This window comes from Bubalus kerabau, chromosome 2 (assembly GCF_029407905.1).
Source record: "Bubalus kerabau isolate K-KA32 ecotype Philippines breed swamp buffalo chromosome 2, PCC_UOA_SB_1v2, whole genome shotgun sequence".
NCBI classification, from domain to species: domain Eukaryota; kingdom Metazoa; phylum Chordata; class Mammalia; order Artiodactyla; family Bovidae; genus Bubalus; species Bubalus kerabau.
In genome coordinates this window covers 124,657,967-124,676,375 of record NC_073625.1, presented here as the reverse complement: position 1 = coordinate 124,676,375, position 18,409 = coordinate 124,657,967, and the positions used below count along the sequence as shown (strand labels likewise).

The following is an 18,409-nucleotide window of genomic DNA, read 5'->3' as shown; positions in this document are numbered from 1 at the left end:
CAACTCTTCGCATGAGGTGGCCAAAGTACTGGAGGTTCAGCTTTAGCATCATTCCTTCCAAAGAAATCCCAGGGCTGATCTCCTTCAGAATGGACTTGTTGGCTCTCCTTGCAGTCCAAGGGATTCTCAAGAGTCTTCTCCAACACCACAGTTCAAAAGCATCAATTCTTCGGCGCTCAGCCTTCTTCACAGTCCAACCTTCACATCCATACATGACCAGTGGAAAAACCATAGCCTTGACAAGACAAACCTTTGTTGGCAAAGTAATGTCTCTGCTTTTGAATATGCTATCTAGGTTGGTCATAACTTTCCTTCCAAGGAGTAAGCGTCTTTTAATTTCATGGCTGCAGTCACCATCTGTAGTGATTTTGGAGCCCAGAAAAATAAAGTCTGACACTGTTTCCCCTGTTTCCCCATCTATTTCCCATGAAGTGATGGGCCCAGATGCCATGATCTTCGTTTTCTGAATGTTGAGCTTTAAGCCAACTTTTTCACTCTCCACTTTCACTTTCATCAAGAGGCTTTTGAGTTCCTCTTCACTTTCTGCCATAAGGGTGGTGTCATCTGCATATCTGAGGTTATTGAGATTTCCCCCGGCAATCTTGATTCCAGCTTGTGTTTCTTCCAGTCCAGCGTTTCTCATGATGTACTCTGCATATAAGTTAAATAAACAGGGAGACAATATACAGCCTTGACATACTCCTTTTCCTATTTGGAACCAGTGTGTTGTTCCATGTCCAGTTCTAACTGTGGCTTCCTGACCTGCATACAGATTTCTCAAGAGGCAGATCAGGTGGTCTGGTATTCCCATCTCTTTCAGAATTTCCCACAGTTTATTGTGATCCACACAGTCAAAGGCTTTGGCATAGTCAATAAAGCAGAAATAGATGTTTTTCTGGAACTCTCTTGCTTTTTCCATGATCCAGAGGATGTTGGCAATTTGATCTCTGGTTCCTCTGCCTTTTCTAAAACCAGCTTGAACATCAGGAAGTTTACAGTTCACATATTGCTGGAGCCTGGCTTGGAGAATTTGGAGCATTACTTTACTAGCGTGTGAGATGAGTGCAATTGTGCGGTAGTCTGAGCATTCTTTGGCATTGCCTTTCTTTGGGATTGGAATGAAAACTGACCTTTTCCAGTCCTGTGGCCACTGCTGAGTTTTCCCAATTTGCTGGCATATTGAGTGCAGCACTTTCACAGCATCATCTTTCAGGATTTGAAATAGCTCAACTGGAATTCTATCACCTCCACTAGCTTTGTTTGTAGTGATGCTTTCTAAGGCCCACTTGACTTCACATTCCAGGATGTCTGGCTCTAGGTCAGTGATCACACCATCATGATTATCTGGGTCGTGAAGATCTTTTTTGTACAGTTCTTCTGTGTATTCTTGCCATCTCTTCTTAATATCTTCTGCTTCTGTTAGGTCCATACCATTTCTGTCCTTTATCGAGCCCATCTTTGCATGAAATATTCCTTTGGGATCTCTGATTTTATTGAAGAGATTTCTAGTCTTTCCCATTCTCTTGTTTTCCTCTATTTCTTTGTATTGATCGCTGAAGAAGGCTTTCTTATCTCTTCTTGCTATTCTTTGGAACTCTGCATTCAGATGGTTATATCTTTCCTTTTCTCCTTTGCTTTTCACTTCTCTTCTTTTCACAGCTATTTTTAAGCCCTCCCCAGACAGCCATTTTGCTTTTTTGCATTTCTTTTCCATGCAGATGGTCTTGATCCCTGTCTCCTGTACAATGTCACGAACCTCATTCCATAGTTCATCAGGCACTCTATCTATCAAATCTAGGCCCTTAATTCTATTTCTCACTTCCACTGTGTAATCATAAGGGATTTGATTTAGGTCATACCTAGTGGTTTTAGGTCTAGTGGTTTTCCCTACTTTCTTCAATTTAAGTCCGAATTTGGCAATAAGGAGTTCATGGTCTGAGCCACAGTCAGCTCCTGGTCTTGTTTTTGCTGACTGTATAGAGCTTCTCCATCTTTGGCCGCAAAGAATATAATCAATCTGATTTTGGTGTTGACCATCTGGTGATGTCCATGTATAGAGTCTTCTCTTGTGTTGTTGGTAGAGGGTGTTTGTTATGATCAGTGCATTTTCTTGGCAAAACTCTATTAGTCTTTGCCCTGCTTCATTCCTTATTCCAAGGCTAAATTTGCCTGTTACTCCAGGTGTTTATTGACTTCCTACTTTTGCATTCCAGTCACCTATAATGAAAAGGACATCTTTTTTGGGTGTTTGAGTAAAGATAACAGAGTGCAATTGAAGAGGTAGGAAGACAGCTAGAATTTAAGAAGGAAAGTCAAAAGACAAGTCAAGGCAGGTTGAGGAGTCATTGTACAGGTACAGGAAATATAGTTCAATTGGTAAGGTATCCTCACATAATGAGCAATCCAAAATTCATGATTGAATGAAATAATAGAAGAAAAAAAAAACAGTGTGGTTGTAAAATCTTAAATGCTACAGAAAATTTCATGAAAATACAGACTAAGAAGACATCACTGGATTTACTCTGTATCTCTGTATCCTTTAGTAACAAAGAAAGTGAAAAAAGTGAAAGTGAAGTCACTCAGTCATGTCCGACTCTTTGTGACCCCATCGTCTGTAGCCCACCAGGCTCCTCTGTCCATGGGATTTTCCAGGCAAGAGTACTGGAGTGGGTTGCCATTTCCTTCTCCAGGGGATCTTTTTGACCCAGGGATTGAATCCAGATCTCCCGCATTTTAGGCAGACACTTTACAGTCTGAGCCACCAGTGAAGTTTTAGTAACAAAGATTACCTCTCTATTCTCAAGCTTTGTTAAAATGTAGTGATGTAATAATATTTCTTCCATGAAAAAAACTACCATATACATATATACACACACAATATAACTCTCTTCTCTTCCACTATTTCTTTCCTCGTGAAAACTGTATGTTGAAATTTACAGAGTGTCCTAGAACATTAATGGTGTTATGCATTTTAGGTTTTCTTGGTTGCAATTTCATATTGATGAAACTTCTTTTTTGTAGCATTATTTATCTGTCTGTAGAGGTTGGAATTTTCCTGGGAGTCATCTAGGTTAAATTAATTTCTGTTTTGAGATCAAAAGAGATTTAGGAGGGGATTAAACTCATTTGTAAAGAGTTGGAGGCCATTTGATAATAAGCTTGGTTTTCCCTGGTGGCTCAGATGGTAAAGAATCTGCTTGCGATATAGGAGACCTGGGTTCAATGTCTCGGTCAGGAAGATCCCCTGGAGAAGAGAACTGCTGCCCATTCCATTATTCCTGCCTGGAGAATTCCATGGACAGAAGAGTCTGGCGGTAGACTGTATATGTCTCTTCATGGAGGAGTCTGTTAGTGGTGAGTGACAAGAAAGGGATACTCAAGGGTAAAATAAGAAAGGGTGTGTTTCATAGGTGAAAAGATAATCTGCATCTAAGTATATACATAGGAAAGCCATGCTGCTTCAAATGAGAAGACATGGGTCCTTGCCTGACTCTGCATCCCTGGATACATGTTTTTTGGATAGATCATTAATTAACCTTCCTGGGCCTTACATGAATTTTGAGAGGATCAGTCAAGGAAAGATAAATGTATGGAACTTTTTTAAAAAATATACTTTATCCAGGAACACAAAAACCTATAAACCTGTTAGACTTCTTGTCAGAAGGCCAGATAGTAGTTGGCGAATTCTGCTGCCTAACTCTTCATGGTTGCAGGAAGCCTTTTGGGCTTTATCTGTACACATCCCTGTTAATGGAGCCCCTACAACTGATTCCAAGTCTAGTTCAAGGCTTGGGACATCTTAAGGGACTTGAGAAACAGAGACAAATACTCTCAGGTGCTCCATCACTCACTGCAATTTGGTCAGATAGATTCTGTTTCAAGCTTTATAATGATACTTTGAATTTCTTGAGCTCAGAGAGATAAATTCCGGTGGTTAGGACTTTTATAAATGCAGCTGTAGTAGCCATTAACTGTGTGACTGACCCTTAAAAAGTCCAGCACATTAATACCAAGCATAGTAAAATATTTGACTACTTACAACATCCTTATTGCATTTATACACATTCATGCACGCATGCAAGGAGCAAATATCTATCTGTATTTATGTCTCATTACATACAAAACTAGGGGGAAAGAGATGAAGTTGAGTGGGGACAGAGTCTGGGAAAAGAAAGACAAGAAAAAGAGAGAAGGTGGCATGTTTCATTTTTTTTTTTCCATAAAAGCACTGGGGTTCACTGTGGACTGGGGTGGGAGAGGGTGGTAGAAGCTGGCAGATCTGTTTAAAAAATATTTTGTGAGATTCCTGGCATAAGCTGAACCGCTGGGGCCCGGGTGACCAAGGGTGTCACTGAGCTGGGGATGAGACACTGCTCACTGATGCTGCCTGGAAACCAGCACAGCCCTGGAGACGGGGGCCTGGAAACTTTGATGACTCTGGCTGGAACGCTGGGTTCTAACTAGGGCTAGAGCAGCAGTCATGAGACTTCTTCTGGAGGGTTTGTAGGCAACAGAGGAGAACTAGCAGAACCCAGAGAGGAGAGGGAGCGGCAGGGTGGGCACCTCATGGTGACTGTTGCTGAAAGACTAGTTCATGGGCTCGGTGCATGGTCTTGTCCAAGGATTTATTCCAACAGCTGCAGCAGGGATCACAAGACTTAACTTTTCGTATCAGCTTTGCCACTGACTTACTTTGTTCTTTAGACAGATCACTCTTCTCTATATCTAACTTTTATGCTCTGGGAAATGAGGATTTTGGAGTTGGTCTGAAATAATCTAAATTTAACATTATTCATCTCCTGAATGTATTGCTTTCTTGCCAGTTAATTAAACAACTACTTCCCAAAGGCCTATGCCAGGTTTGTATGTGTGTGTTAGTCACTCAGTTATGGCCTATTCTTTGTGACCCCGTGGTGGCCTGTAGCCCGCCAGGCTCCTCTGTCCATGGAATTCTCCAGGCAAGAATACTGGGGCAGGTAGCCATTCTCTTCTCTAGGGGATCTTCCCAGCCCAGGGATGGAACCAGGGCTTCTGCATTGTAGATGGATTCTTTGCTGTCTGATCCAACAGGGAAGCTCCTGTGTCAAGTCACTACTGACAAATTCTAAACCTGTAACACAGGTCCAGCTTCAAGTCCTGGTTTTGTTATTCATTGCCTATGTGACTTCAAACAGGTTTGTTTTCTTCTATGGCCCTCAGCTTCCTCATCTGTATACTTGAGGATAGTGATACCTTCTGACAGGGTTGTTAAAGATAAACACACAACACGGCAGGGACATAGTAGGTGCCCAGTAACTGGTATTCACTGTAAGTGTACTTTTAATTAAATATTCTAATAACAGACCCTATCAATCCATTAATAAAAATGTAACTTTATAAAGTGTACAAATAGATGTGACCCATAAACTTGAGCTTGTCAAGGGGATTTGCTAAATCAAAAAATGTTCTCCGGAAGATATACTCTATCATAAAAATAAGAAGATATCTTTGTGAAGTGCACTTGGCTCTTTTATTATTTAAGCTTGCCTCAGAATTCCTCTCAGGTTGTCATTCCTCATGCTTCTCTCAACAAGATCTCATCCCTTTCTCTGACAAGAATCTGAACAAAGTCCAAGCATCTTCTCCACCTTTACAATTCATATTTTTGTCAATTTAATTAAAGTAACATTTGCTTAATTAAGCTAAATGCAACTTCTTTCATTTATAATCAGTCTCTGGGGAAAGCTTCTCCTAAACTAAGGCTTCTGCCTAATTCTGTGTGGCTCTCAGAATGGCTACCTCTCTTCACTTTTCTCAGATAGAATGCTGTGACATGGTCTAAGCTGAGGTGAGTTTTATAGAGCTGTTATTTCTCTGTCTTATTGTAATAACTTCACTTGATGCTGAGAAGACAGGGTACTTAGTAAATCTACACAGCTGTTACAGATATGATGTGCTGTGTGCTTGGTCGCTCAGTTGTGTCTGACTCTTTGTGACCCCATGGACTATAGCCCACCAGGCTCCTCTGTCCATGGGGATTCTCCAGGCAAGAATTACTGGAGTGGGTTGCCATGCCTTTCTCCAGGGGATCTTCCCAACCCAGGGATTGAACCCATGTCTCCCGCATTGCAGGCTGATTCTTTACCATCTGAGCCACCAGGGAAGCCCACAAATATGATGATCTTACCCAAATATTTCAGGAGAGACTTTACATCCTTGGAGGAAGGCAACCAAAAGTTTGTCATTTCTATCACCTTATAAATATTAGCTGCTTAATAAAAATGTTACATAGCAGGAAGAGATAGTATGGATGTACACATTACCAAGCACAGCTGTGAGCACTTTCCTCATGACAATTCTGTAAGGGCAGAGTTATGATGCTGTTTAACAAATGAGAACACAGAGATGCAGTGATTTTGTCCACAGTCATATAAATCATAAAGTAGTACTGAGCAGACTCAAAAGAAAAAAAAAAAAGCAAAAATTCAGTGACAGGCTCTGTTGGAAAGTGGGATAGAAGTAAATTATGGCCTCACAGGTGGAGAGGTATGGAGGCTATGTGATGCCTGAGTGTAGGTAACTCCATCCAGGAGCCACTCCAGAGTGCACTCTTCTCACTGTCCAAAGACAGACAATTCATGTCCCATTGTACTCGGAAACAAAAGGGGAAGATGGCTGCTGGTGACAGGCATGGTTTGCATGGATGTTCAGCACATTGTGTGTGTGTATATATCTTTGTATTTGCTATGGAGTTCCAGGAACTGGATGCTGTAGCTCAGACCAGTCTAGTGTTTCCTTCCCTCACAGTGGATGGTTGTTGATGCTCTAGTTCTAGTTCATCCACTTTTGGGAGTCCCAATACATAGTCTCCTCCCAATAAGGGCTAGGAACTCACTTCCTCAGCTTCTTTAAGAGTCATCTGGAAAGCAGGTTTAAATATTGGACCAAAAAAAGTAAGTATTTATACTGAGATTGGAACCTTTTATGCATTCTTTTGCTTGATTAATGACATTTTTTGCAATTTTTTGTTCCCTTCATTTTGCTTTATGTTTCTGTTTCCTATGAAAAGCAGTAGAGGGAAATGTTATATGACCTGGCTTGGAACCTTAGCTCTCTTATGCTAGACGTTTAACATTAGTGAAGTTCCCTAAGGTCTCTGTGCCTCAGTTTCTTCAACAATAAAATGGGATAACTATAATCAGGGTAAACACATTGACTTGCCATTGCTGTTCAGTCACTCAGTCGTGTCTGACTCTTTTGTGACCCCATGGACTGTAGCCCGCCAGTCTCCTCTGTCTGTGGAATTTCCCAGGCAAGAATTCTGGAGTGGATTGCCATTTCCTTTCTCCAGGGGATCTTCCTAAGCCAGGGATTGAACCCACATCTCCTCCTTGGCAGGCGGATTCTTTACTACTGAGCCACTTGTTGCAGGGATTAGGAAATTATTATATGTAAAGTATCTAAAACATTGCCTGTGAAGGGGTTAAGTACCAACTAAATGTTAGTTATTTTTGTCATTATACATTTTTTTCTCACCAGTTGTATTTGTTGTGTTAATCAAGATGTCTCCTACCCACTTTATTCTTCTTGGGCTTTGGAAATGGTACATCTAATTTTTAAACACTTACTCTTTGCAGTTGTATATGTGACACCATAAATTTTTAAAAACAAATTTATTGAAGTATCATTTACATAGAATATATTATACCCATTTTTAGGGTAGAGTATTTTGGTGAATTTTGACAAGTTTACATACACATTTAGTCTTCACCACAATTGAGATTTAAAATATTTTTATCACTCCTAAAATACTTTGTACCACTTTCCATATAATATATCTCCCATTCCATCCAACCCTCTCCAGCCCCAGGTAATCAATGTTATGCTTTCTGCTACTATGGAGTAAGTTTGACTTTTCTAGAGTTAAATATAAAAGAAATCATACAGCCTGAAGTCTTTTGTGACATATATTTTAAACATATTTTGCTATTACTCTCAATAGTTACTCAATACCTTTATTCTCTCCTAGTTGGGACCTAAATCTAAGTAATTTTTTCTTCTTTCATCCCTTTTCCCTCTGCCAACTTCCATTTTGAGATTATCTTGGATTTTGGTTATAAATATTTTAAAATCACACATCAGGAGTTATTTAAACACAATTTAGATTTCTACTTCATTTACTCACCACTCTTTCTTGTATCTTATATACTGTGTAGTCTTTGATTCATTTTTTTTGTGCTTCACACAATTCTTCCCCCCATCAACATCCACTCCCCATCCCCTGCTCCCCAGGGTAACTTTTATGAATCTCTGCAATCCTAAATATGTCTTTATTTTGCTCTCTTATTTCACTACCAACTACATACTAAGTACAGGGTTCTAAGAAAATTATCTTTTCCTTTAACATATTATAAGGTCTAGCTTTGGCGATGAGAGCTCAGATGCGGTACTGAAAGAAACCATCTCCACTGGGGCTTTGACTCACTAATTTTCAATTCAGCTAAGTCTATTTCTTCCTTTCTGCCTGCTAATCATTTTCTTCCAATGATTAAAATTTCCCATGCCAAGCCCTCTAGCACAGTTCTCCAAGGCAGTGGCCATACAAATCACCTGTGCATCTTGTCAAAATACACATTCTATTTCAGTCATTCTGGGGACAGGCCTAGGATTCTGCATTTCTAACAAGCTCCCAGGTCATGGTGATGTGAACCTCATTTTGAGAACCAAGCCTCTAGCTGCTACTTTCTCATGGAGGTGATAGCCTCTTTAATCTTTCCAAGGATATGAATCATTAATCTTCAATGTCTGTATCCTCTATTAACTCCTCAGTGTTAATACTTGTGTTTGCTGAGTTTGTGGCTTCTCTTTTCTAATGTTGGTTTTCCTCAAATTCTATCTTTCCCTTTCCTTTCTTTTCTTTTCCTTTCTCTTACCTTTCTTTTTGTCTTCTTTTTTTAAGAAACTTGTCAATTACCTACTGCTTATCTGCTCCTGTGTGGTGGAAGGGAAGAGGGCCTTCTGCTCAGAGGAGTGCACTCTTGCATAGCAGGACTGAGGGTTCTATATCCAGTCCCCTCCCCAGCTTCAGAGCAAACATTCACTGCTTTATTATATAAACAAACCACTGCCACTGACTGTTTAGCATAAGCTGGGGATAGGACTGACCAGCATAGCTAATGATTAAGACGATAGAAACAATTAACATTTTTAAGTGTCTGTAGCATGAAAGAAAGTGCTACATGTTTTAATTTATTTAATGGATAGAACTTGTCAAACTGAAGATCTAACCACATCCACTTTCTCCCTGTATGTTTAGTCCTGCCAACCTACTTTGATTGAGAAACACAATTTGTCCTTATTTTCATCATGTGCTCTTTTCTTTCTTCACTTTTGGGAGTAAGTGGAAGGATGCTGAAGACTCAGTCATTTGGATGAAATAGATCAAATATTCCAGGGTAATTGGATGATACCCCAAAGCCAAACCCTGTGTAATGGGAAGGGAGAAGAGTAAAGTGAATAAGAAAGAGAGAAAGAAAGGAAGAGAAGGAGAAAAAATAAAAGGAGAAGTTGGGGACAAAGTGCCAATAATGAAAAGATGGGGAAAGGGGGAAGAGGAACAGAATGCAGGTGGAATTTGCACAAGAGTGGGGAGTTTAGTTGCATTTGCTTAGTGGTAGTTTTTAACCTTGCTTAAATTCTTTTAAATCTCTGCAAATAAGAAGATTAATTGAGTAGCCCTTGACATTCAGAGAGAGCTCTGGCTAGAGTGACCTTACAGATATAACCCAGGAGAACAGGAGAATAGTAATTTTGGCTTAAAAAAAGGCAAATTTAATAAGTTTATTGGAAGGACAGTTTATTGTGTGCTGTATGGCTTGTTTCTGTGAACTGAATAAAATGGTCTCTTATTTTGAGGGCTTACAGGGATTTACCTAGAAATATTTACCTAGAATATTTACCTAGAAATCAAAGAGGAACCCATTTAAATCTTGGGACCTGACTGATTGGAATTTGCAGCTTTAATGTGATCTTTTATTGCAGGAATTTTTCCTATAATTTTCAGGATGTGGATGGACAATGAAAGATGGGTGAAACCATCTGTATTTTGGGTTCAGGCCACTAATTTCCGTTATGTCGGGTACTGGGAATTTTGAAGCTCACACACTTAAAAACATCTCCCCTTTTTTTAAAGGTATTTGTTTTACAAAAGAAACATAACCTCAGTTCTCTATACTTATGAAAGTCTATTTCTTTAGTGATTGAAATTTACTGTGCTTTCGGGAGCCCTTCTAATTGTTTTTAATTAAGATGAAACAGTTGGAGAAGGCAATGGCACCCCACTCCAGTACTCTTGTCTGGAAAATCCCATGGATAGAGGAGCCTAGTAGGCTATAGTCCATGGGGTCGCTAAGAGTCGGACACGACTGAGCGACTTCCCTTTCACTTTTCACTTTCATGCATTGAAGGAGGAAATGGCAACCCACTTCAGTGTTCTTGCCTGGAGAATCCCAGGGACGGGAGAGCCTGGTGGGCTGCTGTCTATGGGGTCGCACAGAGTCAGACATGACTGAAGTGACTTAGCAGCAAGATGAAACAGTATTATTCTTGCTGAAGAAAGCAGACCAATAGAAAGACATGGTTGGAGCAGCCCTTGGGACGTTGATTTTGTTTAGGTTTACTTCCACTTCTAATCGATTGTTCATTTTTCAATTTGTCACTTGAGTTTCACTTAAAATACAGCCTCTAAATGTATTAAGCTCCTACTACGCAGGCGCAGTCCTAGGCTCCAGCCCTGGGACACAAAGATAATTCCAACAAGTCCCTGAGTTCGGGATCCATCAGAGTCCTATAGGGAGACAGTCTTAGAAACAGAGGACTCTGACACATTGCGTCTGTTACAGAGGATGGTGCAGATGGTATCATGTGAGATGAGCTGAGATGGGCCTCATTCCACCTGAGTAAGTAGGGGTCCCGGACAGGTAACCTTCTACCTGAATCTCACAGGATAAATAGATGCTTTTCAGTACAATTAGTTCTTGCTTATAAGTTCTCAAACCCTCCATAATTGCCCCCTGCTTCTCCTATTCACTTCACTATACCTCTGAATCCCCCTTTTAAAGCTTTGTTGATAAAAATCTATTGAAAGTGCTCTGAGATTCCCCTTTCAATGGTGCTTCAGAAGCCTTGAGTTGACCAGACTGCTTCAAGTCCATGGGATTGGAACTGGCTTGCCACTTATCCTATTGAAATCTCTCCATCTCCTCACTGACTCTTGCATCTTAAGTTTGTGTCGTTTGTTCTGAGGAACACGGCTCTGTGCATTATGGCACCAAAGTTCATCCAGGTATAATTAATTATCTTATGGTGTTACTTGTATTGGCAGCCAAACCCCCGAAGGGGAAAGTTTTTAAAATATGGGTGTTTCTGGAGATGATGGGTAGAGTAGAATCTCTGCACATAACAGTGCTGATAGATACAGTGAAATACACAATATACGTTCTTTAGGGAGTGCTAATCCTGTACTGTAACCCATCACTGAAACCTTCCTCTTCACTCTGGTCAAGGTGGGGAGCACGCCCATCCATCCTGAAGGAGCATAGTGCATGACTTTAGGAGATAATCAGGATCAGCTCTGTAGGCTGCTTCCCAGTTCCAGTGCATCATATCAGTTTTGTGTCATGTATATTGATTGTAGCATTTCTTGCAGAGATGCTGGCTCATGTCTAGTCTCAATTGCATTCTGGCTCAATGCAGTTCTTTAGGCCCCTGCATGCTGAGAGAGTGAGATGAGAGAGACTGCTCGAAGGTAAAACAGACTCAATCTGCAGAGGCTTCTCTCTCATTTGTCCTGCCTGCCTACAAAGCTCTGTCTGCAGTGAAACTGAACACCTTCTACCTTTTGATTGCCAGTCAAGGAGAGGCTGCCTGCAGTGGTAGATTTGGGTCCCCAGAACTGACCAGATTTCTAATGGTGGGGAAGGGAGATTGTGGAGTCAGACCACAGCTTACATAATGTGTGGCATACTCAAAACTGGGTCTTAGAAATGGCCAAGAGGTACATGAAAAGATGTTCAACATCATTAATCATTGCTGTTGTTTAGTCGCTATATTGTGTCCAATCTTTTGTGACCACATGGATGTAGCATGCCAGGCTTCCCTGTCCTCTACCATCTCCCCAGAGTTTGCTCAAGCTCATGTCCATTAAGTCGGTGATGGTATCTAATCATCTCATCCTCTGCTGCCCTCTTCTCCTTTTGCCTTTAATCTTTCCCAGTATCAGGGTCTTTTCCAACAAGTCAGCTCTTTGCATCAGGTGGCCAAAACATTGGAACTTCAGCAATAGTCCTTTCAGTTAATATTCAGGATTGATTTCCTTTGGATTGACTGGTTTGATCTCCCTGTAGTCCAAGGGAGTCTCAAGAGTCTTCTCCAACACCACAGTTGGAAAGCATCAATTCTTCACCCCTCAGCCTTCTTTATGGTCCACCTCTCACATCCATACATGACTACTGGAAAAACTATGGCTTTTACTATATGGAACTTTGTTGATAAAGTGATGTCTTTGCTTTTTAATACACTGTCTAGGTTTGTCATAGCTTTCCTTCCAAGGAGCAAGCATCTTTTAATTTTATGGCTGCAGTCACCATCTGCAGTGATTTGGGAGTCCAAGAAGATAAAATCTGTCACTGCTTCCACTTTTCCCCTTCTATTTCCCATGAAGTGATGGGACCAAATGCCATGATCTTAGCTTTTTGAATGTTGAGTTTTAAGCCAGCTTTTTCACGCTCCTCTTTCACCCTCATCAAGAGGCTCTTTAGTTCCTCTTCACTTTCTGCCATGAGAGTGGTATCAACTTGCATATTTGAGGTTGTTGCTGTTTCTTCCAGCAATCTTGATTCCGCTTGTAACTCATCCAGCCAGGCATTTTTCTTGTTGTACTCTGCATATAAATTAAATAAACAGGGTGATGATATACAGCCTTGTCATACTCCTTTCCCAATTTTGCACCAGTCAGTTATTCCATGTCTGGATTTACCTGTTGCTTCTTGACCTGCATACAGGTTTCTCAGGAGATAGGTAGGATGATCTGGTATTCCCATCTCAGACTTTTCCACAGTTTGTTGTGATACACATAGTCAAAGGCTTTTGCGAAGTCAGTGAAACATAAGTAGATGTTTTTCTGAAATTCCCTTGCTTTTTCTATGATCCAACAATGAATGTTGGCAATTTAACCTCTGGCTCCTCTGCCTTTTCTAAACCCAGCTTGTACATCTGAAAGTTCTCAATTCAAGTACTGCTGAAGCCTAGCTTGAAGGATTTTGAGCATATCCTTATTAGAATGAGAAGTGAGCGCAATTGTTTGGTAGTTTGAACATTTTTTTAGCACTGGCCTTCTTTGGAATTGGGATGAAAATTGGCCTTTTACAGTCCTGTCAGCAAATTTGGGAAACTCAGTAGTAGCCAAAGGGCTGGAAAAGGTCAGTTTTCATCCCAGTTCCAAAGAAGGGCAATGCTAAAGAAGTACCATATGATCCAGCAATTCCACTTCTGAATATATACCCAAAGGAAATGAAATCACTCTTTTAAAGAGGTGTTTGCACTCCCATCTTCACTGCAACATTATTTACCTTGGTCAAGACATGAATAAAAGCTAAGTGTTCATTAAGCTATTAATGTGATATATATTTGCAGTGGAATATTATTCAGCCATAAAAAAGAATAAAATTCTTCCATTTGCAACAACATAGATGGACCTTGAGGGCATTATGCTAAGTGAAGTAAGTCAGACAGAGAAAGACAAATACTCTACATTCTCCTTTATATATGGAATCTAAAAAACTCAAACTCAGAGGAATAGAGAGTAGAACTGTGGTTGTTAGGGGCTGAGGGGTAGGGTAAATGGGGAGAGGTGGTCAAAGAGCAAACTTGCAGCAATAAGAGAAACAAGTTTGGGGCATCCAATGTATGGCATGATAATTATAATTAACAATACTGTGTATTGCATACTTCGAAGTTTCTAAGAGAGGAGATCTTAAAAGCTATCACTGCACATAACAAAAATCATAATTATCTGAGGGATGGAGGTGTTAACTAGCTTTATTGTATTAATCATTTTGCAATATGTATGTGTATTAAATCGTGTTGCACACTTTGAGCTTACATATATGTCAAAAATACCTTAATAAAGGTGGAAAAAATTGAGAATTGATAACATAGCTCTTCCTCACCCTCGCATTCAGAGTAGTTCATCAAATGTTTACAGAATGCCTCTGCTGAGATAGGCACTATGCTGACTGTTAGGGACCCAGGGACAAAGAAGACAAGACTCACAGCTCTTCAGGAGTCTTTGAATTGGTGAATGAGTGCTCTGTACCTGTACAGTATCTAATCAATCTTCATCCTTTAAAAGTCTCTTGAATGGTTCCCATCTTCTCCACCCCTCTTGAAAGCTTCATCATCCTTTAGACAGAGGTCCCCTCTGTGCTCTGTACACAGAGTATCCCTGTTCTCTCTGAGTCATAGTCAGATGGGTCTCTCTCCTCTGAATGTCTTGTTCAAGAGACTATGAGGACAGGAGCAGTGTGTTTTTATTTCTGAGTTCTCATTGCTCCTATTTAGGGTGTGGGTGTTCTGAGAAAGTGCTTCAAATGATAAATCTCAAAGCTTGTGTCTGTCTCGTCTTTATTCATTCAGTGTCATTTCCAAGTTGGGACAGAGGAATTCTAGCCAGTACTTGAGTTCAGAAGAAATTGACTGGTGAAGGAGAACTTCAAGCCAGGAGAGGGGAGTTTGGTCAGTGCCCAGCTCTGCCATTCGTATGAATTATCTCACTTCTCTTGGCCTCCTAGCAGCTTTATCCATAAAAATTTCTCCCTCCAACTGTGGGAAGTGGGCTGGATAAGACACAGCTAAGCCCATTCATGGCTTAGTCAATCATTGTTTTCATATGGAGATTCATCTGACCAACATTTAAAGAGTGCCAACTGCATAAGTGACTTCTCCTATGAGATTTTGTACAATGTATCTCAGTTGGTCCTAATGGAATGTTTACTCTGCACCCAATAAACTTCGGCTCTCCTGTCCCCTTGTTCTTCCCTCTGCTTGGCAGGCACAGTCCTTCCCCAAGCCCTCTGCCTTTTTTTGGTTTTATTTTCTAAATGCCCAGTTTCTATTTGGGCTTCTTGATGGTTGTCTCCCCTGTGAAGACTTTTCTAGATCCTCTTCCTTCTATCCCAAGTGGAACTCTGGTGGCACTTCATCTCTCCTCTCCAGTGGTACTCTTGTGCTCCTAGTGCAGTTATTGATCTTAAAGTCTTGTCTTCCCACCAGACTGTGAGGTCTGTAAGAGCTGGATCCCCCATAGTACTTAGCACTGAGCCTTGCCCACATTAGATGCTCAGCAAATGAGTGCTGCCTTGGTTTATCTCTCCTCCCTCCTAGAAAGTCTATAGCAGTGACGCTTAAACATGTTGGCCTCAGGACTCTTTTGTATTTTTTAAGGTTATTGAGGACTCTAGAGAGGTTTTGCCTCTTTGTGGCAAACTCTATGTGGGTTACACCTATTCATATTACCATATTAGAAATTAAAATTGAGAAATTGTTTAAAATTCACCAATCACATATTTTCCAATAGAAAGTATGGTATTGCTTTACATTTCTATAAATCTTTTTAAAGGCTGGCCTGAGACTGGTAGATTTTTTTTTTCTTCTATTACATTCAATCTGCAATAATATGCTGTTTAGTTAAAGTAGATGAAGGAAATTCTGCAGTTGGGGAGGGGTGAAACATTTTAGCAGAGTTTTCAGATAAGTGTAGACATTTTTCTTTGCTACTACATCAAAATTCGAGATATGGTAGTTTCTTAGAGTTTAGTTGCATTGTGGAATCTGGAACCATATTAGCGAACATTTGGTACTCAGATATATTAAAATCTACTAATCTATTTTGCATTTCAAATAGATATTTTTCCTATGCATGATTTTGTAACATTATGTATTGGTCATTTGGAAAACATTGGTTTACTGACTTATACCGATTTTTCAAATGTTGACAATTTTATTCCAAAATTCAAGTAGTTATGTTTGGTACTTTTACCCACTGAAGTCATCAGAAAAGTTTTAAGCATTGTGAAGCAGTTAAGTTTATGGTGGTAGATATACATTTCCCAATAATCTAATTTTTGATCAAAATCCTGAATGTATGATTGGCAAAAAGCATGTCAATTTTGCCCTTGAAGTGACATCCTCATTTTGTTCATTTTTAAGAAAATATCTGCCAATAAGGTTTAAACAACTACAGTCTGTCAGTCATTCTTCCAGTTCAAACTGGAAAAGATTATCTGTATAGCTTACATCTCAGTTTCCTAACTACATTTCTTTGAGACAACTGTTATGCTTTAGTAGCAGCAGAAGTGTTTTATACCCATTTCTCATTTTGTCTTGGTATAGAAAAAGATGTATACTCAACATTATAAATCTAATAAAGTAAATAAGTTGAACTGTTTCTTTAAGGAAATTCTTAAATAAAATTTACTTTTTTAAAAAACTATGTTTCATGGCAATAAAGAGTACAGTGACCATGAATCCAATTTGGTTTCAATGCCCTGATATGGTCTAAGAACTCAGAAATTTTTAACAACTGTGGTTTCTGCAGAAAATTTTGAGTTTGTTAACAATTCAAAACATTGACACAGTGAAAATGGTGGAGACTTATCTTAGCATTATGGTGACAACAAGTCTGATCCAAGAGTCTCAGAGATCCCTTTAGGGGTCCTAGGATGGTACTTGAGAACCACTGATCTACAGGATTAGTTTCTATATTTCTCCCCCTTTGTATTAATCTTGTCTGTACCAAGAGTGAAAAGACCCACTTGTGCTAGATCTAGCCTGAAGATTTGGAGAGAGATTTTTTTTTCCTTGATTTGATTACTTTCTACAACTCCATTTTTTCCTTGGTTTATGCATTATATCTTTGGATTCACCAGGAGCTGGCGACCTAGTCAGAGGCCTCCAGAGCTAAGACTGATCAAGTGATTGAGTGCCGAAGAATAGTGCAGAAAGTAAGAAAAGAGAGTGGGGTCAGAGAAAGCACACAGGACACAGGTTTAAAGAGAAAGAATTTGAGAATGAAAGAGAGAAGGACTAAAGAAATAAGGTGAAAAGAGAAAAAAATGAAGCAAAAGAAAGGCAATGAAAGTAAAGAAACCCAGAGGGGTCAGATGAGGTGGGAGGAGGGAGGGAGGTTCAAGAGGAAGGGGACATATGCATATCTATGCCTGGTTCCTATTGATGTATGGCAGAAACCAATACAATATTGTAAAACAATTATCCTTCAATTAAAAATAAATAACTTTAAAAAAGGAGTAAAGAAAAAAGAAAAATGGAAGAGGGGCACCAGAGTGAGAGGGCATGATGCAACCTATTAGAAAGATCTGAATAGAAGGTCTGGGTTCAGTAGAACCACTTCTAGCCTTGATCCTTGCAAGAGTCAACATCCTGCCTGGGCCTAACATTTTCCCTCTGCAAGTGAGAGGGCTGAGTGGGAAGGAAATGGTGCTGGAGGCTGACAAGACCTTCCACAGATGGGCTCCAGGAGTCCCTGAACTCCCCAAATTGTGAGCAAAGTCTTGTGTGTCCATGGGTTATTTTAGGGCAGGAAGGGAGTTGTTTTCATCCGTTACTCAAAAGTCTCTTTACCAAACTGGACAAAGAACCACCAACTTGGTTGGTTTATGATCTTTTCTAGCCCTAAAACTTTGTTTCTTGCATGCAAGGGGACTCTGTAAGTTGGTTTTAAAATTGTTTCCCGGCCTGGCCTTAAACGTTCACCTTCACTGTCTTTGAACGTGAAATCTCTGGTCTCTATGATTTGTTTTTTCTTAGGTAGGGGAAAACAAAATCCTTGGGAATTCTGAACCCTGACCCATTGCAGTGCCCAGCAGGTAGGACTGGTGAGGAATCGGCATCTCTGGGGGCCGTGGAGCACAGCTGCTGCCCACGGTGTGCACGCAAACAGAAATGGCTTTACTCTGCACGCCAGCGCTGCAGCTCCTCTGGTCTCAGCTTGTTGACTTGGTCCCAGGGAAGGAACGAAGCTGGCCAAGTCCAATGAATGGCCGGCAGTGGAAAACCAGTGCTGCTGTCTGCTGGCAGCTGGGGCGGGCAACACCACCCGTGGTCAGCTCCCCCCCAAGCGGTGCTCCGCTTCCCCCACGACGGCTGGCTTTGGCAGCCACTGCCAGGCCTGAGAATGCAGGAAGTCCTGGGTCACGGTGACCTCTAGTTACTGATGCCAGATGAAATATGCCCTGGAGGTTCTCCAGGGTCACATGGTGTGTGGAGCAAGAGAAGGCAGGGCTGCTCTTGCGCTGACAAAGTGGATTTTGGCTCCAAAATGGCACCCCTTGGGGAGTAGGAGGGGTTGTGGGTG

The 18,409-nt window shown here is 40.6% G+C and overlaps 1 protein-coding gene across 7 annotated transcripts in view; it reads left to right on the top strand.

Annotated features, from left to right (window-relative positions):
- TPRG1 (tumor protein p63 regulated 1) overlaps window positions 1–18,409 on the top strand; it is a 363,442-nt gene that overhangs the window by 99,292 nt on the left and 245,741 nt on the right. The window lies entirely within an intron of this gene.